This window comes from Cryptomeria japonica, chromosome 11 (genome assembly GCF_030272615.1).
Source record: "Cryptomeria japonica chromosome 11, Sugi_1.0, whole genome shotgun sequence".
Taxonomy (NCBI): Eukaryota; Viridiplantae; Streptophyta; class Pinopsida; order Cupressales; family Cupressaceae; genus Cryptomeria; species Cryptomeria japonica.
The window spans coordinates 687,690,921-687,715,748 of record NC_081415.1 but is presented as its reverse complement, the minus strand read 5'-3'; positions in this window follow the sequence as shown (position 1 = coordinate 687,715,748).

The window sequence follows — 24,828 nt, the reverse complement described above, 5'->3', positions numbered from 1 at the left end:
GCTCCTATTACCCAAAATTGGTTACAACAACCTGCAGCTTCATAATGCTGGTGGATCATCTTGTACCAGAGCATTGATGAGTTCTTATAACAACACAGCACACCATTATGTTCTTCGCCCATCTCCCTGTAGATCTCTTGGGTACCTCTCACCAACCCATTTTCATCTTGAAGCAATGTCATATGCAACTTGCATAAATTTACTGATATTTCTTTTGAATATTTGAAATTCTTTGGTGCCAACGGATCAAGAGGCCTTTTCTCTGAGTATTTTTCCTTTACTCACCAAGTCATGGCTATTAGCCACTGAGCAAATTTTTGTTGCGACCAGGCCACAACCGTTGATATGTCTTGACTTGCCCGGACCTTATCTCACCTCTATTACTTTCTCTTCTAACGAGCCTGACACATGGCATCCCCTGATTAGCTCTGGGGTCCCAGTCCTGCTGCCTCAGCATGGTCTGGACTCATGGCCAAAAGGGCACCACGACCATCCAATCAACTTTGATATGCTCTCTTAGCGGGCCCCAGAACTCGGTTGCCAAGTCACGGCAAATAAACATTGCACGTCTTCCTATCGCGGTATAGCGACCATCGTTCGATCAAATCAACCAACCATTGGATCTTTCTCAACCTGCTCCATCCTTATCTCTTTCTAAGTGGCTCTATTTTATGCCATGGTGTCACCACGTGGCACCCTTTGATTGGCTCTAGAGTTCACAACTGGGTGCCACCTGTCGCGAGGGTATTGATTCTAGGCTCTCAACTCTGACACCTTAGCATGACCCCCATTAACCACTAGAATGAACTGCCTGCCTTATCCACTTGCATTAACTATTGGCCATGGTAGCTTTTCTTTGTTGTGGGGTTGTGAGGGATATGCTAACTAGCAGTTTCTCATCGCGACCTAGCGCCCACCGTTGGATCATCTACAGATCTTCTCGCTTGCGAGATCTTAAATTGGTCTTTGCCGCCCACCCCTTCTGCTAGGCCTGACATGTGTCAGCCTTTGGTTCACCTTTGGATCCAACTGGGCACCACCTTAACTGCCATGTCACCCTAGGCCAAAAATTCTACTGGACCTGGGCTTGCCTTGTCGCCTAGTCGCAATGGATACTCTAACGAGAAACTTCCCATCGTGACCTAGCAACCACCTTTGGATCATCTGCGATCACCGTTGATCTTCCTGACTTGCTCGCTGGTTATTTTTCCTTTCCACTGCAAAATTTGGTTGCCTACCCATGTGCGCATGCGCGTGGGGTCTACCAAGTCATTGAGCTAGCTCCTTGTCAAAAGCCCTTAAGCTTTGACACTATGAATGTGTGCGGCTTTACATTTAAATACTAAAATGCTCCTCCCCACCACCAATGTGGGATAAATGGTCTATGCTTGGCCCTTTTCTTGAAAACCCTCTAGGTCCTTTTCTCTGTCACACAACTCCTGCCATTTGCTTTCGCCTGAAGGTTTTTGAGCCTCTTCAAGAACCACACAAGGGCACTGGCAATGCACCAACCAATTGCATTTACTTGGAATTTTTGCATGAGGGAAGGATGCAAATTGGGTTATGTTTTGTCCTTCCTTGAAATGAATCCTTATCGATCTGACCCATTAGGTAGTCCTTTGATAGTAGATGCAAAAATTAGAAATGGGCCTCCCAAATTCATCAAAATTTTATAGGTCCCAATAGTGGCTTTGACTGGGGATAGTTGGATGCAAGACCAACACAAGAATTTAGCAAAACTTTGGAACGCAGACCACTCACGAACAAATAACTTATCCTAAATTCAAAACAGGGGCTCCTTATTGGAAAACACACAACTGAAAGAAAATACATACAACCTACAACTACTGTGCATGGACTGAAACAAATCAAGAGAAGTAATATTTCAGGAATTGTCCATGCACTGGAAATTTTTGTACTTTGCTTTTCATTCTTTGCAAGAAGTATGAATCCTTTCCATTGATATCACAAATAACTAAAGGGCCTATCGACAGTGATTCAAATTTCTTATGGTTACCTTTGTCTTGGTCTTTTGCATTCCACTGCAACAACATGTCATCAATCTGGAACTTTCTTGCACTAGTCCTTTTATCAAAAAGGTACTTTGATTGTAATTGAAGTTTCATGTTCCTTTTATGGGTTGCAATCCTCATTTCCTCCAGCTCTACCAACTGAATCATTCTTTCTTCCATGGGTTCAGACATTCCTAATTCTTCAATCTACAAAAATTGGTAAACTGGAAAGAAATTATTCATAGGTAACCTGGCCTTCACTCTATAAACTAGCTCAAAAGGGGACGTACCAATGGCCTTCTTTACAGTTACCCTGTCAGCCCATAAAGCTAATCCGAGCTTTTGATCCTAGGACCTTTTATTTTCCTCTAGGATCTTCTTGATGATATTGAGGAGACTTTTATTACTCGATTCTACCTAGCCGTTTCCCTGTGGGTGGTACGGTGAAGAGTATGACATAATAATCCCATAATTAGCATAGAATTCTGCAAACTCTTCAGACCTGGAGCACATAGCATTATCCATGACTATTTTAGCTGGCACACCAAACTTTGTCACTATATTATCCATCAAGAAATTAATGACTACCTTACTAGTAGCTTGTTTGGTTGGTATGGCTTCAATCCACTTGGTGAAATAGTCTGTAGCCACTAGAATCCATCTGTGACCTCTGCTTGATTTTTCTATTATTTCTCCAATAAAATCAATGCCCCATTGAACAAAAGGGGCTTCAACAGTAACATAATTCAAAGGCAAAGCACCGGCATACCTTAGTCTAGAAGAAAACCTTTGACAAGGATCATATTTTTGAACATATTTATGAGCATCCTTGAATAAAGTTGGCCAATTAATACCCTACTCGGATTATCCTACGTGCAGTAGTCTTAGCTAAATAGTGGCCTCTACACACTCCATTGTGCATCTCTTTCAAAACCTTACCAACTTGGAATTCATCTAGGCAAACCAATAGCATCCCATCAATGTTCGTCCAATATAGGTCTCCCCGAATAAGAACATATTTCTGTGATTTTAACTTTAATGTTCTCCTTTGGCTGTGTGCCATACCTTCTAGACATGAGGCATTCTTCAAGAAGTGTACCACACCATGGCTGCCTCTCAATGCTGGTTACAAAAGCTTGTTCAATCTCAACATTATTTATGTCAATATCCTTAAAGTTTGTCTTAGTCATTAACTTGGCTAAGCCTAGACCTCTTACTAGCTTTGTGATTTTGATCTTAAGATCAAACTCTTGTATCCTGCTTATCCATCTGCATCTTTTTCTAGTTACTTCGGACTAGGACAAGATATCCTTGACAGCTACATGTGGTACATAGTCTACAATTTGGGCATTTTCCAGATAAGGATGAAATACTTTAACAACCTTGACTAGAGCATACACCTATTTTTCTATGATTTCATACTTCAACTTAGTAGCCTGTAAAGATTTGCTATAGAAAGAAATCAGATGCTCATATCCTTCATCATCCTTCTGTAGTAGAACTACAACTATTGTGTGATAAGAAGCAAAAGAAAATAATGAGAAAGGCTTACTGTAATTAGGTGATTTTAGTACCGGTGCTTCTTGAATAGCCTTCTTAATTTTGTCAAAATCCTATGCAGCTTCTTCAGCCCAAGAAAACTTTGCATCTTTCTTCAAAATCTTCACAATGGGCTTGACAATTTCAGCAAAATTTGCAATAAATATTCTGACAAAATTCACCTTGCCCAAGAAAGACTGAATCCCTTTAACATTCTTTGGCCAAGGTACATTATTTATAGCTTCAATCCTTTCAGGGTCTATCCTAACCCCTTCCTTGGAGACAATATGCCCTAATAGTTTTCTTTTAGTCACTGTAAAATGACATTTTTTCGGGTTCAAGGATACACCAAACTCTAGAGCCTTGCAAAAGACCCTTTCCAAGTGACCGCAGTGATCAATTGCCTTCTTTGAGAAACATGTCAAATCATCCTGGTAAACAACCATTATGATGTTGATAAACTCCTTAAAAGGTACATCCATTGCTCTCTGAAAAGTAGCTCCAGCATTCTTTAAACCGAATGGCATTCTTAGATACACATAAGTCCCCCAAGGGGCAGTAAAAGTAGTCTTAAATTGTTCAGATTCTTTTACTAGTACCTAATTATAACCTAAGAACCCATCCAACATTGACAATAGATCAAAACATGTTACCCTTTGTAACATGGCTTCCATATTTGGGGTAGAATAATTATCCTTTAAAGAGGCAACATTCAGATTTCTAAAATCTACACAAAGCCTTAAATCCCCATTCTTCTTTCTGATAGGGACCAAGTTGGATAACCATGAAGAATGTCTTATAGGTGTTATAATCCCCCCTTCTCTTAACTTGGTCAATTCTTGTTGCATTTTGGTCTCCAAAAGGGGGTTAATAGGTCTTTGCTTATGTTGAAAAGGCTTAGCATCAACATGCAAAGGAATTTCATGTTGAAATAAATCTTGTCTATACACCTTTAGGTCCTGATAGGACCAAGCAAAAACATGTTTATACCCTTTTAATAAGTTAATGAGGTTGGTCCTAACATGGGGAGACAGGTTCTTCCCAATATACATTAGCTTAGGGGATGCTTTTGTCCCTAAGTTCACCTCATCCAGTTCCTCCAACTTCATAGATGATGCTTGGTGTAAGTGACCATCACTGTAACTGAACATACCCTCTAGTTCAACTAGTCCCCTGGGTATTTCATTTGTCTCTAGCTGCACTATGTCACTTCCAAGAATGGTTTCCTGTCCATCTACAACTTCCACCAATGCATTACAATCAATCTTTTGACCCTCATAATCATCTATGCATTGTAAAAATCTAAGGATGTCTTCATCATCCTCAAAAACTTGCCAATTGTACACATTATCTGGGATGGCTGGTCTGGCTTTTGTTTCAATTATTGAAACTCCAGTCAATTTTACATCATCATTCTTTAATACAACATTAGCTAAAAAGTCCACCATAATGTTTTTAGACCTTTCAATCCAATCAATAGAAAATGCATCAAAGTGTTCAATGACATCCCAAACAACATGCTTATATCTTTTTAACTTATCATTTTTTGATGCATATCTTGACCTTATCTGAGACACAACAAGTTCTGAGTCTCCATAAACCCTTAACAATTTGATCCCATGTCTTTTAACAATTTATAAGCCTAATAACAGAGCCTCATACTCAGTTGTGTTGTTTGTACATTGGAATGCTAACATAAAAGAATACTTGAAGGTAATACTTGATGGGGAAACAAAAAACACTCCCACTCCAGACCCCTCCTTAGAGAAAGGTCCATCAAAGTACATCTGCCACATGCCTTCTTGTTGTGATTCTAGCTCATTAACAATAGGATCAATATTCTTTAATTTAGACTAAATGGGTTCAATCTTGAAATTATCAAGATCTACATCAATCATGCAATTAAGCATGTTTAGGTCAATTTTTTTAATAACCATTGGGGCACGTGGTTCTCTATACAGTTTTACAGAATTCCCATTCACTAGGATAGTTGTGTATGAAAAATCTAGTTGAAGATGTCCTCCAACAACAGCAACCCACTGTCTAGACATAAGCATGCCATAATGTTGCTTGGTGTCTGTAACAATTACATCCATTTTATAAGTAGCTTCAGGGAAAGCTGCTATTTTTACTTCTACATCTTTCATAGTACCCACAATAGGCACTTCTCTATTATCCATGGCGTAACACCTCCAATATAAAGTGTGTACTGACAAACCTAGCTCTTTCATAACCCCATAAGGCATCACGTTAGCAGCCGCACCAGAATCTATCATGCAATTTTTTATCAGTTTGTTAGTTACTAACAATGTGACATAAAAGGGATCTATTTGAGATGGTTCCTAATTGATAGTGGTGCTCACATAAACTTCTGAGACTCCTTGTTCTTGATCCTTCTCATCTTTTGCATTTCCCTTTTTAGAAAAATCATCTCCATCTGATATACTTGAAATTAGAGAAAAGAAAGCCTCTCTATGTTCTTTTATTTTCAGTAGCTCTATCAAAGGTACTGGAACCTTCATCTACATTAAAGCTTGAGTCATTTCAAAAAAAGTGTTAACATTAGACTCAACATGAGCTTTAACCTTTTCTACCTTCTGGCAACTTGTTCTCTTGTCACCAGTGGTCTCTACCTTATTTCCAGTTGTATCAACAATATAAGGTTTCGCTAAACTACTTGACTGATCACCTTTAGCCTAACTATCTTTGGCATAACTTTTGTTCTTAGTGGACCTTTTAGAAGAAGTTTCTTTAAAAAACAAAGAACCAGGCATACCTTGACTTCCATCATCTTTGCTACTCCTTAGATTGTAATTATGCTTGGCTTTAGCTATTGCTGCCTTTGTGAGAGTCTTGACTTCCTCCTCACTAGGCCTCCTAAGATGAACCTCCTAGTCTTCTATTGTGACTACATTTAGAGTGGGATGCCAATCAATTGTCAATTGCTCTTAGCAATTTGCATTACCTTTTGAGACATCATGTTCACTTGCTTCATCCTCTGAAGACTCGCAGTTAGTTTCCACAGTATACTCAAACATATTAATTGCAGGTTCATCCTCACTTCTCATGGATTCATTTAGAGCTTAAGCCATGGCATACTGGTAGGGGGAATGTGGCCCATCACAAGCCATACACCAAGGGGTATTTTCCACATTGTGTATGTTTCCTCCCTTTAACGGATCAGGGGTATTATGAATTTGTGTACCCTTCGATTTATCCTGCATAGGTTTGCCATCTTTCCATGCAGTGTTATATGGCATATCATGCAATCTAGCAGGTCTGTCCTACCAGTTGTAGTTAGGCCTCTCAGGTTTACTTACTTTAGTAGTAAGATCCTTGACAACAGTCATTAATTTTTCTATCTTATCCTCTTCTTTAGAAGATTTATTTTGTTGTGGCTTTTGTTCCTGCCACAATCTTCCATCAGTCCTTCTTCCCACTTTACCCGATGCTTTCCTATTACTTTCTACATTAATGGAAATTCTAAAAGCATCTCTCAAGCTATGTGGGTTCTTATCTCTGAGAATGTATGCCATTTTGGGGTCAAATGCATTATAGTAGGTAGTTAAACACACATTTTCATCTAACCTCATTACTTGAAATAGTCTATGCATTGCCTTTTGAAACCTTGCATTAAAATCTATGACGACTTCATTATCAGATTTTTTGATGTTGTTAAATTTATTGAGCATGAAGCTCACATTTTTCTTGTCTCCATATTACTCTTGAAAGAAAATTTTGAACTCTTCCCATGAACCAACACTGTCCATAGGTAATCCTTTCTACCAATCTCTAGAATCCTCAATCAAGGATTGCACAAACAACTTCATGATGACATCTTCATGTGCAATTTCATAGTCATTAATCATGTCACCAAAATATTTTAGATGCTCTTCAACACTGACAACATTATTCCCAGCAAAATTTTGGAGTTTATCCCTCATTTCAATAGGGACATGGTTTGGATATCTGGGAATTCCATCAAAATACAATGGCCTATACGACTCAATATTTATTGGTATCCTTTGAAAATGATTTCCAATAAAGTTGTTTCCAGTATTCACCCTTGGGCTTGATCCACCAACTCTAGGATTTTGATGGCTTTGATTATGGGGCAATCTGTGACCAGTGTGGTTTGTCGGAAGTGTATTTGAGGGAATAGCATAATTATTTGGGGCAGCATTATTAGATTGGTTAACATCTGGGATAGAACTTGTTTGTATCACTGGTTGAGTGTTCAACAAAGAGGTAGAAGTATGTTGGGATGTAGGATTACTATGAACTACAAGTGGGAAGGTTATAGGAGGAGCTTTCAAACATCGCATTTTTCTCCTGAACTCGACATTAAGTGTTTCTATTTCAGCCTTCTCTAACTCCCTTTGTAGGTTTCATTTTCTTTCCTTACCCTTTCTACCTCAATCTCATGCAACATCATTCCTTGGGGTCCTTCTGCACTTCTTGACACCAGATCCTTCATGCAACTTCTCTTGAGGGTTCTTTTTCATATAAGACCTAGTATTTCTTTTCCTATTCATCTTGCTAACCTTGTGAAGTGACGGTGATTTTTTCTAGAAGAACACTAGTTTTTTTTTACTTCAGAGTCACCACCCAATATCTTGGGAATAAAATATATAGTTTAACACAGCGAATCACTTACAAGACACTTAAGAATGAAACTATTGATAAGCTCTATGTGGGGGAAAAAGTGACACTAAGCAAACAGGCCCTAATCTCACTTTCCACCACACACTTGTGGAATACGAAAGAGCCTAGAGGTATCACACAATTGGCTACTTCTTTTTGTGGAAGAGAGAGCCACGAGCTACTTATTAGGATTTCTATTCCTTTGTTGCAAATGATAGATAGAATGATGCAAGTTCAATCCCAAACCCCAAAGTGCAAGTATGAACTAATAACAAGATTTGCAAAATTGAACTTAAATTATGGAAAGCTGTAAACACAAGGACAAGACAAGAATGCAAATGCGTACCCGGAGTCAAAATCTGAGTGAAAATGTTCGGGACGGGGGCGCGGGCGCCACTGTCCTGATTCAGCCCCTGAAACTGCTCCTGAAACTGCTGTTTTGCAACCTGAAAAGCTGTCAAAAATGCTGAAACTTGCTATCTGTCAGGAGGAGCAAGGCGCCCGGCGCCCCTGTCCCAGGGACCAGGGCGCCCAGCGCCCCTATCCTGGTAGGACCAGGGCGCCCAGCGCCCCTGTCCTGGCAGGACCAGGGTGCCCCACGCCCCTGTCTTGGTCTTTTGCTCTGCAATTTGGTGTGAATTTCGGTCTCAGTCTGCTTCTCCCGGATCTGCAACCTGCGACGTCGTCCGAATCCCGAAACCTGCACTTATATCTGAAAAGGGTATGGTGGGTGGCTATATAGGGTTTTGCCTTAGTCAAACCCCCGCTTTGGTGATTTCCACCTCCATGAATAGCCAAGTTGTATTGTAAAAGTAATGTGTGTGCAGACCTTGTGTGTGTGCAAGATCCTAAAATGCAAGTAAGCAAACTAGAGCAACCTAGATAGTAAACCCTAATTGCTTGTAAATGATAATGTAAATGCTCCAAATCAAGATGCAAAGTGATCTAAAGCATGAATACAAATGATATAATGAGGCTTATGCAAAGACATGAAAACAACATGAAATCATACCCAACCCCAAGGGAGGGGTACAAGCCAATCTTCAGTCGGTAATCCCCTATTGCTCTTCAATGTCTTCAAAGCCCTAAATGGATGAATGAAATTTATGAATGCTTGATGGATGAATGCTGAATGTTGTTGAAGTCTCCAAAGATCTGTTCTTTCGCTGCATAGAAGGTCCTTGAAAACCAAAATTCCTTATCCTTTCAAATGAAGAAAGAGAGCTCTTATATATGAAACCCTAGGTCTTAATTTCAACTTTTGGCCGACCTAGAGATTGAATCTCCTGCCAATTTCTTGGGGTTAAGCTTTATTTTATGATTGGATCGCGCTCCTAAAATTTCAGGAAAAATGTCCGGGACCATGTGCACGCCGGGCGCCATGGTCCTCTCCGGGCGCCATGGTCCTGACAACTTTTCACCAAATTTTCAGGGCCGTCGGATATGATGATTTTAGAGAGAATCCCAAAGTTACAGCTGATTTCAAGATGTTTTGACCCCCGAAATCAAGCCCCCAAGTTCAAAATAGGACCTAATCAGGGTTTTTGATTAAATGATGTATTGGAAGAATAAAATGAAAGGGGCACACTTTAATGAAAAGGGCCCAACTTTATAATGTGGAAGATGATGAAATAGGACCCTAGACCTAATTAATTTGATTAATTAAGTGCTAAAGGGGAAATGCAATGTAAAATGCAAAATGCGCCAAGGCGGGTGCTAAACTAGGTGTGAAATTGTACCACCCTAGCAAGTGCGTACAATTTACGATGCTACATTTAGCCCTCACTTTAGCGGTCATATGAACACTACGTGCATATGCAAGCTAAAGTACAGAAAAGTAAACATTATTTGAAAAAGGATATATCCATAAGTTGTCGGACGAAGCCCCCAGCGGCATCTGCAGTACTCAGTTAGGAACCACAACCTACAAAACCACATGTTAGATCACAAAATCACCTAATGCTTACTAAGGAAGGTGATGAAAATTCGAGGGTAGCTATATGCCCCCCCTATTTCGGCTTGCTAATTTTAGTGAGTTGAAATAGGGTATCATGTTTACCACTTCGAATTGTTAAAGAATATTGATGACAAATGCTCACAAGAAGATTTGATATGAGATCAAAAACTAATGGAGAATCATTTGGTAAGAAAGAGGACTAAATATCAATTCCAACACAATAAAGAGTGTGAGGATTTGAGAGTTCTCTAACACAAGATGAAGGATGTAAATGGAAAGAAAATGCAAAGAGAGGAAAAGAAAGGAAAAAAGCATGAATACACACATTGGTGATCCATGAAAAGAATAGTGAGAGAGAAAACATGGACTTCTCACCCCTAGATCTTGTCTAGGTGATCCATGGGAAAAAGGACATGGAAAACTAGCCCCTAGAGTCTGTCTAGGTGATCCATGTAAGGGAGGAGAGTGAGAAAGTCTAGCCTTATGCCGCTAGTTCCACTCAACCTCGTGCATGTGTGTGTAAGTGAGGTTAGAAGCACCTCATAGGAGTCTATGCCCGAGTATGCTACAACCTGTATATGTATAGTACAAAAGCGTGACATCTCGCTCTAAGAGTCAGTGCTCTGGTTCCGAGAATAATCACCTTGCATAAAAGAAAAATGGAGACATCTCGCTCTAAGAGTCTATGCTCTGGTTCCGAGAATGACCCATTGCTCAAAAAGTGTAATGTTTATGTCATAAGTAAAGTAGAACAAGGATACCTACCTTCATCACAAAAGAAGATACCCCAAAAATGCAACAATGTCATAGATCCAAGCAAGAGAGTTTTGCACTCTTTAAGCAAGGATAAGATAGTTGAAAAAGGGATATCTTGTAGTATGTGTAAAGGAGATCCTTAGAGGAGAAGAGATCTTTGTACAAAAGACACCTATCCCCGAGAGGAATTGTCTTAGACAAATATAACATCTCCTAGAATAAGACAAAGAAGAGAATAAGAATGCAATACTTCCTTCTTTTGCGAGGTGAAAGTGATTCTTAATGAAGGATGACACTCTTTTTAACCCAATTGGGAGAGTGAATTCATTATGGATGTATTTTACCAAGTGCAAAAGAGGTTGTAGTCAAGGACTTACACCTCTTGTAAGAGAGAATCCTTGAACAAACAACAACAAATGCATACAAGGAATAACATCAAGTAATAAAGTTCACACCATCCACGAAATAGGAAAAAGTGGATCCTTAGATAAAAATAAGAAAAGATCATTGCCTCTCAAGGATAAGGACAATGAGAAGGACTTACACAATCTTCTAGGGAGAGATTTAGACATAAGAAAAATGTACTACATACTCACATGAGTTCATGCAAGCAAGACATTAGTCTATGTAAAATGCTCCTCACAAGAAGTGGGTAGGATAAGAAAGAGAATACACATCTTCTCCCATATCTAGGAAAAGAGGATTCTAAAGAAAAGATGATCAATATTTCCACACTATTACCCCAAAGGGAAATTTTAACCATAAAAAGAAGAGATGTATGAAATCACTCTTGCCCCCATAGGAACAAGAGATAACATAGAAAATTAGGCTATTATGTTGCTTCCAAAAATATGATTGCACTTGAAATTGTACCATCATGAATGACAATGAGCCCCCAGTAAATGAGCTACCAATGTCACATAATGATGAGCAACATAATAGCCATTAATGTTATTTAAAGACATGATAGATTGGATGAGGTATTTGAATATGACATGCTAAATGCTCAACTATAAGTGAGATCAAAAACATGTATAAAGTGATAAAAATTGAAGAAGAAAAGTCACAAGAAATCTTAGAAGAGGGATGAGTGTAATTTATTAGAGCCTTATCCCTGGAGGAAAGGACTTTATGATGAATAGGAGATAAAGATTCATAAGTGGATTTAGAATTTTGAGGGGATTCATAAAGAGTTTTGTTCATCACCAAGATTTCCTTATGAGGGGAATGAGAGTTGATAGAAGTAGAAGATGATTTAGTTGAAGTGAGATCATCATTACTACTAAATATAGCATTCACACTGAGAGATGGTCTTTTAGATGCTTTGGTGGGCTTAGAAAGGTTATATCCAAGTCCAAATGAATATTCATGCATGTTATGTTCTAAAGGAACTTTAATTCCTTGTTCATTTGTGCCACAACCATTTCCACTATAGCCACTCTTAGCCAAAATGTGAAAACCACGACCATAACGATTAGCCATTTCAGAAAGAAAAGGTGGTTTTTCATAAGACAAAGAATCAAATTCTTCAGAATTAGAGGTTCAGGTAAGATTGATTGATCTCTAGTTTCTTCCTTCTTTTTAACTTTAAGCTCTCTAGGAGGAACCCTATACTCACCTACAAAGGTGGGATTGAAATCAAGAGATCCCCAATCATCTTCTGTGAGAACCTTCTTAGGATCAAAAGCCTTTTCATGTGTAGATTCAAGTTGAGAAGAATCTTCTTCAGGAACTTCAGATTCATCCAAAGAATTTTGATTATCAGAGGGTGATGATTCATCCATAGGTATCTTGTTTAACGAGTCATCACTAGAAGAGGAAGGCTTAGAAGAACTCCCTTTGGAAGTAGATGTTTGCAAACAAGCTTGAAAATTAGTATCACCTATCAAGGTATATGTCTTATTATTATAAATGAATTTAACTTGTTTATGCAATGTAGAGGGGACAGCTTGCATACTGTGAATCCAAGGTCTCCCTAATAACAAGTTGTATGTTAGATTTCCTGACATAACATGGATAGGAGTAGGCAAAGTAATAGGTCCCACTGTGATGGGTAAGGTGATAATACCTAATGAAGACTTAGCCATATTATCAAAGCCTCAAATGGGATGAGAGTTAGGCTCAATAAGGGATGTATCAACATTCATCTTATGCAATAGATTAATGCTACACACATTAAGGCCAGAACCATTATCTACCAGTGTTCGTCTTATAGCAGTGTCATTTATGATAACCACAATCATCAAGGGATCATATTGATGTTGAATTTCACTAGTAGGCAACTCATCTTGAGTAAACACAATTTGAGTTTTAGGATTCATCACAGAGTTAACCAAAGATACTATATTACTAGATGTATTAGGTGGAGGAACATTCAAATCTTTCAAGGCATCTTGTAACATTCCATGATGAGTGGAAGAAGTTTGGATCAAATCCCAAAGGGATATCTTAGCAGGAGTAGTTTTAAGTTGTTCTATGAGATCATATTCCTTACCAAGAACTTGTGAAATACGAGGAGCTTGAGGAAGAATAGGTTGGGAAGGAGGAAGTGAAGTTGGGATAACTGGAGGAGGATTAGGTTGCCTATTGTTTCTTGTGTTATAGGTATGAGCAACCGCATTATAACTCTCTCTAGTCAGTTGCTTAGCATACTCATAAGGGCTCTTAGTAGAATAACCTCCTTGCATAGTAATAATAGGTTTCTTAGGAGTGCAAAAAGAATCATTAGCATAACCACCTTGAACCACTAAGATAGGCTTATTTAAAGGTTGAGAATTTCAAGAAGGACAAGCACCTTGGATAGTGAAGAGAGGTTTGTTAGGTGTTTCATTTACATGTATCAAATTGATTGAGGATGGTTTAGAGGAATAAACAAAAGTGTTGGAAGAATTATTGATAGTCTTCTCTTGCACTAAAATCTTATCACGAATTAAATCAATTTTAGGAGAGAGACAAGGGGTAGGCATTGATGTTCTAGTAGGAGGAGTAATACTAGGAAAGGTCATATCATCCTCTATCATCAAAGGATCTACATGGGGAATAAACTCTCTAGGAGAAGGATCAACATTACTCTCTAAAGTCTCACTCTTGAGAAGGAGATCTTTGAAAGAGATGTTAACCATCTTGTTTTGAACTAGGGTTTCCTTATGAGTAGAACCAAGTTGAGGAGAGGGAGATGCTTTATTTTTAGGGGGAGAATAATTGAGATTCAAGGAAGGTGAGAAACTATCAAGGGAGTTTTCAATCTTGATTTCATCCCCTTTGGCTAGGGTTCTCTCATGGGGTAGAGAATAATCTACACCTTCTTCTAATGGTTCATCCCAAATAGTGAGGTTGTTGAAAGGAATGTTTGAAGTATTGTCAATTTCAGGAGAGGAGATAACATTGTTTATTAATTCCTCATCCTTAGGAGGGAGAGCATCAATAGATGTGTTAAACTCATCCTATTTCCTCAAAATATGTTCAATATGATCTTTAGGGGAGAGAGAATTAAGGAAATTGCTTATTATTTCATCTTCTTTCTCTAAGGGATGCTTATGGGTTAGACAAACTTTAGGAGAAGGGTAAGCATTTATCATTAATTCATCGTCTCTAGTGGGAATTTTGTTGGAAAAGGAAATGCCATCACTAGGAAATGTAGGGATAATGTCATCTTCTTGCACAAAAGGATCCTCATGAAGGGAGTGTCTTTTAGGAGGAACATGAACATATTTCTCCAAAGATTCATGCTTAGGAAGGAGATCTTTCAAAGAAGTGTTCATAACCTCTTGTTGCACTAACATGCCCCCATTGGAAGGATCAAATTTAGGAGAAAATAAGTCAATGTCCATCAATACCTTTTCACTTAGAGAGGCATCATGTAGGGAAGGTAAAGTAACATTAAGAAAGGTGTTTATGATATCATTCTCTTCCTCTAGGATAGCTAAATAGGAAGGGCACATTTTAGGAGAATTGTCAAGATCACTCTTAAAGTCTTCATCCTTAGAGCATGGGAGAGTCTCAAAGGGATTTATGGCAACTCTTTTAGGCACTAAAACATTTTTATAGATAGGGGGAGGTTCTTTAGGAGAAGGAAAAATTGAAACAAGTGAAGCTAACCCATTATCACATCTATGAAATGAATGCATCATGACAACAATTTTCCTCTTTCAAATGATAACACATGCAAAATAGAAGGAAATGTTTAATTTTAACCAATGAAAGCACTTAGAATGTAGATTTAGAAAATGAAATCTATGATTCAAATGAGTTCCTAAATCAGATTTGAAATTAATTAAGCTATCCACAAGTTCAACTTTGAATTGAAAAATTAGGGTTTTAGCAAAAATTTCCTCTAAATTTTTGAATCTTGCAAGAAATTAGAACTTGTAAATACAAATTTGAATTTGAAATAGCATAAACACTCAAATTTGAAAACATAAATCAGATTTAGAGAAGATTGGAATTCACGTCGGGTTCACCAAAATGTGTGGGGGAAAAAGTGACACTAAGCAAACAGGCCCTAATCTCAGTTTCAACCACACACTTGTGGAATACGAAAGAGCCTAGAGGTATCACACAATTGGCTACTTCTTTTTGTGGAAGAGAGAGCCACGGGCTACCTATTAGGATTTCTATTCCTTTGTTGCAAATGATAGATAGAATGATGCAAGTTCAATCCCAAACCCCAAAGTGCAAGTATGAACTAATAACAAGATTTGCATAATTGAACTTAAATTATGGAAAGCTGTAAACACAAGGACAAGACAAGAATGCAAATGCATACCCAGAGTCAAAATCTGAGTGAAAATGTTCGGGACGGGGGCGCGGGCGCCACTGTCCTGATTCAGCCCCTGAAACTGCTCTTGAAACTGCTGTTTTGCAACCTGAAAAGCTGTCAAAAATGCTGAAACTTGCTATCTGTCAGGAGGACTAGGGCGCCCAGCGCCCCTGTCCTAGGGACCAGGGTGCCCAGCACCCCTGTCCTGGCAGGACCAGGGTGCCCCACGCCCCTGTCTTGGTCTTTTGCTCTGCAATTTGGTGTGAAGTTTGGTCTCAGTCTGCTTCTCCCGGATCTGCAACCTGTGGCGTTGTCCGAATCCCGAAACCTGCACTTATATCTAAAAAGGGTATGGTGGGCGGCTATATAGGGTTTTGCCTTAGTCAAACCCCCGCTTTGGTGATTTCCACCTCCATGAATAGCCAAGTTGTATTGTAAAAGTAATGTGTGTGCAGACCTTGTGTGTGTGCAAGATCCTAAAATGCAAGTAAGCAAACTAGAGCAACCTAGAAAGTAAACCCTAATTGCTTGTAAATGATAATGTAAATGCTCCAAATCAAGATGCAAAGTGATCTAAAGCATGAATACAAATGATATAATGAGGCTTATGCAAAGACATGAAAACAACATGAAATCATACCCAACCCCAAGGGAGGGGTACAAGCCAATCTTCAGTCGATAATCCCCTATTGCTCTTCAATGTCTTCAAAGCCCTAAATGGATGAATGAAATTTATGAATGCTTGATTGATGAATGTTGAATGTTGTTGAAGTCTCCAAAGATCTATTCTTTCGCTGCATAGAAGGTCCTTGAAAACCAAAATTCCTTATCCTTTCAAATGAAGAAAGAGAGCTCTTATATATGAAACCCTAGGTCTTAATTTCAACTTTTGGCCGACCTAGAGATTGAATCTCCTGCCAATTTCTTGGGGTTAAGCTTTATTTTATGATTGGATACCGCTCCTAAAATTTCGGGAAAAATGTCTGGGACCATGTGCACGCCGGGCACCATGGTCCTCTCCGGGCGCCATGGTCCCGACAACTTTTCACCAAATTTTCAGGGCCGTCGGATATGATGATTTTAGAGAGAATCCCGAAGTTACAGCTGATTTCGAGATGTTTTGACCCCCGAAATCAAGCCCCCAAGTTCAAAATAGGACCTAATCAGGGTTTTTGATTAAATGATGTATTGGAAGAATAAAATGAAAGGGGCACACTTTAATGAAAAGGGCCCAACTTTATAATGTGGAAGATGATGAAATAGGACCCTAGACCTAATTAATTTGATTAATTAAGTGCTAAAGGGGAAATGCAATGTAAAATGCAAAATGCGCCAAGGCGGGTGCTAAACTAGGTGTGAAATTGTACCACCCTAGAAGGTGCGTACAATTTACGACGCTACAAGCTCAATAATTTTTAGACTGGAACTAAAAGGAACCTGATCTCAACATTTTTATGCAATAAAGACACAGATCTGTAGTATAAGACTTATCTTATTGACTCTCCCTAACAGAGTTGCCATTTTTTTTGTTCTCCATTTTGACACCTTCTGTTACCTCTCTTTAAAAGTAAAAATTACTGCCTCTGTGTTGCAATGGAAGAGAGCAACAAAAGTTTGAAATAAAGACAATAATATGAGGTTCCAGGATTAGGAAACCTCCTACACTTTAAGCTTACTAAATCTTGGGCAGGTGAACCCTTTTAAAGAATATTTTCTCACAAAAATAGTAAATGGTTTGTAGAAAACCAGTATAAATTCCTGCAAACTTTCCTTGCTGACGAGTACAACTAACCTACATGGAAAATTGATTTGACTTTTTAAAAGAGGATCACAAAATGCAACAAAAACCAACAGATAAACCAGTGCCTTATCCAGGCAATAGAGTTATCTACACAAAATGCAACATGACAAGAGAAACTAGTACACAAATCACAAATTCTTGATCTATTAACTCTGAATATGCCTGACATATACAGATTCCTAATCTGCACAAGACTTCATCATCCAATCCACACCAAGAGTACTGATATCAATGACTTTGTTCAAAGTATTTTCTATTTTTCTCCTTAAGAAAAAGACTCAGAACAACTTCATTAGATGCCTAACAAATCATTTCAAATAAGCAATCATTGATTACCTAAATGAAATAAACACCAGTACAATGGCACATAGACAATATAAGTCTAAGTTTAAATTCTCTAGACTATATATTTCATTCCTCTGTTAGAAGGTTACAAGTAGTTCATATTTGACTTAAAAATTACTAAGAAAAAGACCTGTATTATTTTTTCCAGAGTTTAGCTACCAAAATTGTGTCCCCTTTTCTAGGTAGCCTTGGTATCCTTTTATAGAAATCAGGATGCAACAAGCTTCAGACCACCTAGAAGAAAAATCTTACCCTAACAGTCATTTAATGAAAAAGTTCCATTGCAGTTGAGGGAGAGATCTAACATTCCTTCTGGGATGCGTGCCTCATTAATTCACTGGGTATTCACATGGAAAATGGCCAGAAGGACAGGCTCCTATTACCTAAAATTAGTTGCAACAACCAACAGCTTCATAATGCCGGTGGGTCATCTTGTACCAGAGCATTGATGAGGTATTATCACAAAGCGGCACACCATTATGTTCTTCGCCTATCTCCCTGTAGATCTCCTGGGTACCTCTCACCAACCTATTTTCATTTTGAAGCAATGCCATATGCAACTTGCATAACTCTGCCGATATTTCTTTTGAATATTTGAAATTCTTTGGCACCAACGGATCAGGAGGCCTTTTATCTAAGCATTTTTTTTTAGTCGCCAAGTCACAGCTATTAGCCACTAAGCAACTTTTTGTTGCGACCTAGCGACAACCATTGATCTCCTTTGGATCACAGTTGATCTACCTTGACTTGCCCAGACCTTATCTCGCCTCTATCACTTTCTCTTCTGATGGGCTTGACACATTGCATCCCCTGATTGGCTCCTGGGTCCCAGTCCTGCCGCCTCAACATGGCCTAAACTCATGGCCAAAAGGGCACCATGAACGTTTGATCAACTTTGATCTTCTCTCTTAGCGGGCCCCAACACTTGGTCGCCAAACTATTGGATCTTTCTTAACCTACTCGGTCCTTATCTATTTTTGAGTGGCTCTATTTTATGCCATGGTGTCACCATGTGGCACCCTTTGATTGGCTCCGGAGTTCACAACTGGTTGCCACGTGTCGCGATGGTTTTCATTCTAGGCTCTCCACTCTGACACCTTAGCATGACCCCCTATAACACCCAGAATGAACCACCTACCTTAGCAAAAAGCATCCTTTCAAATGGACTGAGGAGGCCAAAGAAGCTTTCGAAAGAATCAAGGGTTCAATTGCTAATGCACAACGCTCATCAACCCGGATTTCAAAAAGAATTTCATTATATATTGCTACACCTCAGACCATACGATGTCTGGAATACTATTGCAAATGGATGAATCTGGGGCCAAAGCACCTATAGCGTTCATGAGTGTTCCGCTCAAGAAGCATGAGCTTAAGTATTCACTCTTGGAGAAACATGGCTTTGCTGTGGTCAAGGCTGTGAAACAATTTCGATATTACATTTTGCACTCTCACCCCTTGGTTTTAGTTCCAGACTCCGCAGTGAAAAAGCATTTTAACTTAGCAAGAGGTCTGACTCAATAAAATAGCAACTTGGGTGACAAAAATCTAGGAATATGATCTAGACATTCGCCCTACAAAGACAGTCAAAGGACAAGGCTTATACAGGTTAATAGCAGAAAATGAGATGGAAACAGAAGCAAAATTACCATTAACTCTTTTTGTTGGATTGCAGGATACCTGGTTTTCTGATGTGGCCTATTATTTGACTTATGGTAGCTGCCCAAGTCATTTGTTAGCAAAGGAACAAAGGAATCTTAATTTAAAAGCAGCGAAGTATGTTATTTGGCAGGATGTTTTGTACAAAAAAGGTTTGGATGGAACATACTTAAGGTGCGTGGATAAGCCTCAATAGCAAAAACTTCTGGAAGTCTATCATGGTGAAGCCTATGGCGGACACTTCTCATCCTCTGTCACTGCTTTCAAAATTTTAAGGAATTGCTTTTATTGGCCTGGCATGTTTCGAGATGCATATATTTATGTTAAAGAATGTGAGAAATGCCAACTCTTTTCTGGGAAGCCGCATTTAGCGGCTCTGCCTTTAAGGTCTGTGGTAATTGATGAACCTTTCAGACGGTGGGGTATTGATTTCATTGGGCTGATAAACCCTCATTCCAGTGCTGGTCATATGTATATTTTGACAACAACTAACTATTTTACCAAGTGGGTGGAGGCCATTCCCACTAAAAAGGCAAACTCAGAAGTCGTATGTAACTTTCTCAAAGATTGCATCTTGGTCCGTTTTAGGGTCCCTCAAAAGATTGTTGCAGATAACGCATCATATTTATCCTTTGAAGAACTAACCATGTTCTGCTATGAACATAAGATTACTCTCTCACATTCTTTTGATTACTTTCCACAGGGTAATGGATTGGCAGAATCAAGCAACAAGAACCTGGTTGCGATTATGAAAAAGCTAGTGGATGAAAATGCTCGGAACTAGCATAAGAAGGTACATGAAGCTTTGTGGGTAGATAGAATCATGCCTAAAAGAGCCATTGGAATGGCACCTTTTGAGCTTGTGTATGGGATGGGCGCAAAACTTTCTTTAACCTTGGAATTGTCGGTGGCCAAGCTACAGACAATAGTGGAGGATTCTTTCTTTCAGAATGCTCTAGAGAAGAGGGTTATGTACCTAATGAAGCTGGAGGAAGAAAGAGAGATGTTGGTGGATAGAATTATAGAGCATCAGAGTAGAGTGAAGAATATTTTTGACATGAGAGCTCATCCAAGAGGTTTCCTTGAAGGAGATGAGGCACTGTTATTGGATAAGCGAAAGGAACCAAAGGGTGTGCATGGTACATTTGACTCATTGTGGAAAGGCCCATTCAGGATCTGTGAAGTGGTGGGACAAAATGCTTTTAGACTAAGCTATTCTGATGGAACACTTATGCCCTATACCTATAATGGGCAAGATCTCAAGCTTTACAATCTGTGAGTCCTGTGATCAAGAATTTCTGTATATAGTAGATTAGGTGTTTTTTTTCAAGTGTCTTTTTAGGTGTAAGTCTCCTTTATTCCCCTATTTGCCTTTGGTCATGCGAAACCAGAGATTCAGAGTTCTTTGCATTTTTCTTCGCAAACTGCAATCCCCAGTCAGAGCCAATGTTACTGCATCATTTTTCCTTTGTAATGGGGACAAATTCCTTTTGTAGTCCTAGTCTTTCTTGTAATACCTCCGTTCAAGCCCTTATTCTATTTGTAAATCATCCTTCAATATTAAAAAAATGTCGATTTGTAGTAATAGGTTGAACTCTGTGAACACTTCGAACCATCCTAAACTGGGTTCAATATGTTCATTTAGGTTCCACAGGTTCCTAGGTGTTCAGGGGATTTTTCATACTAACATTTTCTTAAGTGTGTTGCAGCGGCTCTTTAAGGGTTTTTGTTCAGTAACATTTTATGTCATCTCTCCAGGCGTTGAAATCATTGAACCAAGTTCAAAAGGTTCAAACGTGTTCAACATGTTCAACATAGCACAAATGGTCAGCGACTTGGCATAATTAATATTCTCAGCAAAGTTTTTCCTTGAGCGCGACATACACCTTGAACTACTTGAACCTCAATGAAGTTTGTTCAGGATATTCATATGTGTTCAAAGTTGGTGGGTCCCGTGGGTTAAATGGTTTCATGGTGCATTAATTGCCAAATATGAGGAAGGTGAACCATATCTTGAGTGATGTCAATCCTTGGCTTTTCAAAGTAAGTAATCATTTCGGGAACTGGTGGTTACTTCAAAAACGCCGCCATGCATTTAATGCATAAGTGTGATGTCCAATCCTTAAATTTAACACACTCAAACTGACAATTGGAATTATTGCACTTAATAGTTCCGTATCATTTCCCTCGCTATAAGGTATGAAGGATTAATTCTCTAAAAATTTGTTCCTTGCTACTGCGATGTTATTTTTCCTGAATAGAAGTATTAATCACCGATAGTCGTCTGGTTGCTCAACTGTGAAGGTGAGTCCCTTTCTCGTTCTCTCTAGTAAATTTTGCCTATATTTGTTCTCTTGTAGTAGGGTTGCTGCAACAAAATAAGGCTTATCACTTTGCATTATGAAGTCCACACTGCACTTGTTCGGGAATGTTTTTAGCCTTGCATGTACAAAGTCCATCGTTAGCGATACGCACCTTAAAGGGGAAAATCTTGAAGTTCTAAAAGAAAGGGTATTCAAAGGGATTGATGGTTCTTTTGGTGTGGAGATTTTGAGTAGCAGTCTCATAGAGGCAGCAGCTTTACCCCTAGCTATCCCGTGCTCAGAATTTCTTAGGGAATGTATCGCTAAGTATGATCTAGTCTATGAGACCATTAGAAAAGACGATGGTGAAACCCTTCTTGCTGTAAAACATGAAGTAGTTTCCTCTATCTTCAAGATACCTGATTACTAGTTCTCCAATTTTTCCCCTACTCAGTCAATCACCGAGTTCAACGCGGATAGGATCAGACACCGAAATAATGTAGCAAAATACTGGATGAAGGTTCCTCAAAGGGGTGGTTCTAGGTTGCCTAAGAATCCTAATAAGAATCACATGTTGCCTCACATTCACAATGTCATGCTTTTGTTGCACTGAGTCAGAGGCTCTACAGAAGCCTACAGTTTTGATGAATGGATTTATTGCTGTGTGCAGCTAGTGCTAGAGGGGAAGCAATACCTTGATTGGGCGGAATTGATTGCTGATTCAATGAGGGAGCAACTAAGTATGGCTAAACAATTTAAGTGGAATTTCTTCATGTCTTCATATCTTGTATACTGTTTGGCATGTGTTAAGGATTTAGTTGGAATACCATGATAGCTCACTGAGGAGGATGTTCCCATGTATGATTTCTAACTCATGCTGCAAAAGGATAATGTCTTGCAGGATTTCAGAAGGGTACACAATGCTTTTCTGGGTGATTTGTGCTATAAATTGAAATGTATGAAAACCAAAAGAATCTTCGAGGATGTGCAAACATTGATAAGGAGGTTTGGCAGTTTCTTTATCTAGTTTCCCCATTTTTGTTATATAAGAATAGGCGGTTTTGAAGAGGAACCCTTCAAGCTCCCACATTTTTGTTCAGATTGCTTTGTTTTAGCGGAGATATGTAGGCAGTTGACCTTTGTGATTAAAAATGCGCAACCCAGGGATAAATGGGAGGGTCATTTTCCCATCCAATTAGGTGTGTTTTCTTGCTGTTCAATGTCCAATGCCTTGAGTATTGGAGTGAATCTCAAGAACTTCAATTTTTCCCTGTATCCTAAAAGGAAAGGTTTTGATAATAAGGGCTTTTCCCGAAGTCTTGGTCTAATGCTGTTTCTACCAATGACACAATTAGAGGACTTTTGGGAAGATTGTACAGATAAAATCAAGGTTTTTCAGAAGGGGAAACATGAAGATGCTGTTAGAGCAGGTTATTTCATTGCAGGTAAAGCTGGACATTAAGGGGCTTGAAGAGGACTATCTAGAACTTTTTGAACCCAGATACTTAGCCCGAGCAAAAACTGAGGTGCCTTCAATTAACTAGGATGAGGAAGAAGAAGATGATATACAACTAAGAACTAAAGGAGTTATGGAGAGAACCGTGGTGTGGGTTGCTAGGAAGAAAGTAGTGAAATTAGGCATCAAGTCTAATTCTGCGAGAAGTAATGAGGTTCCTTTGCATTCAGCAAATCATTTTTGTAATAATGCTTCTATGCCTGTTCATGCAAGTAAAGATAAAAAGACGCCTTAGGTTAGACACAAGTCTAACTTAGCTATGGATTTATGTACTCCTCGGCATACCCGGTCACGAAGTGCTTCTTAGAGAAGGATGGATCACGCTAAGGATGCATAGGTGAAGGATATGATTCTTGATACCCAAATATTTGAAGTTGATGACCTAGATAGTGATGTTTCTTATGCCCTGGACTCCCATACAGTAACCGTAGCTATGACACCACCTTCCAAAGCCATTGAAGGAACAACCAGTTCCAGTGCAACTCCCAAGTGGTTAACCACTTCGGTAAACAAAAAGAGGAATTTCCTTCTTGTGACTATTCCAATTTAGGAGATGGTCGTGAAATATACTGAGAAGGGGCCCAAGCCGAAAAAGTTCAAAATAGCTCCTCGTCTGGATAATGATGAAAGAACTGGAAAATGGGTCGCTGAAATTGCCTTATACAAGCCTAAGGATGAAAACAAGGAGGCCAGTGCAGATGATTTTGAGATCACTAAGGTGGAGCTGGGAAACATGAGTAGGGACTCAGACAATCATTTCTTCCAGGTATCAGCAAAGAAAATGCTCACCAGATCGGAGAAAGATGGTTGGGAAAAGAGAGAGCTAAAGCGACAACTAAATTTTCCTGCCCAGTTCATTGACAATATTGGTTGTTTTGGGGCACTCCCTATATCTCATGCTACAAAGAAATTTGACTCGACTTCATCAGATAATAAAATTTTAATGAGCCAGGTTCAACGGGCCAAAAGTATTGCAGAGGCTGTGGAGAAATGGGTTGAAGGAATAGTCAAGGACAGAGAGAAGTATATCACTGACTCTCGGAAGTTATGTGATGAAATACAGAGCCTCATCGCAGAAGTTCAAAATCAGATTTCACCATGGGTGAAAGAGTAACACAAATGGGAGAGCGTCTTGTCATTGTTCACGAAAATAGAAGAGTATGGAGTTACCCAATTCCTAACAGAGCATTCAATCAAATTGGTGACTGATGAATGCCAACTCTTTGTGCTGAAGAAGACCATAATGTGGTGGGTGCTTACCTTCAAATCTGTGATCTCCGAGGCTAAGACTTCTGTGTATGAACCCCAAGATCTCCAATGCAGTATTGTGAATGACAACAAGGTGTTTAACCCTGACCATGATTGGCAGTTGGGAATTTGCAAGCTGAACACGCAGGATGCAATAAAAGTTTTCTGAATATACATGGAGAAAATCAAAGCCAAGGGTAATTTCATTCCTGAGGATATAACACGGGTTGCTCAGATTGAGTCTATGACCTTTATTGGTAATGATCAGTTACCAAAACATGCCAAAAAGATG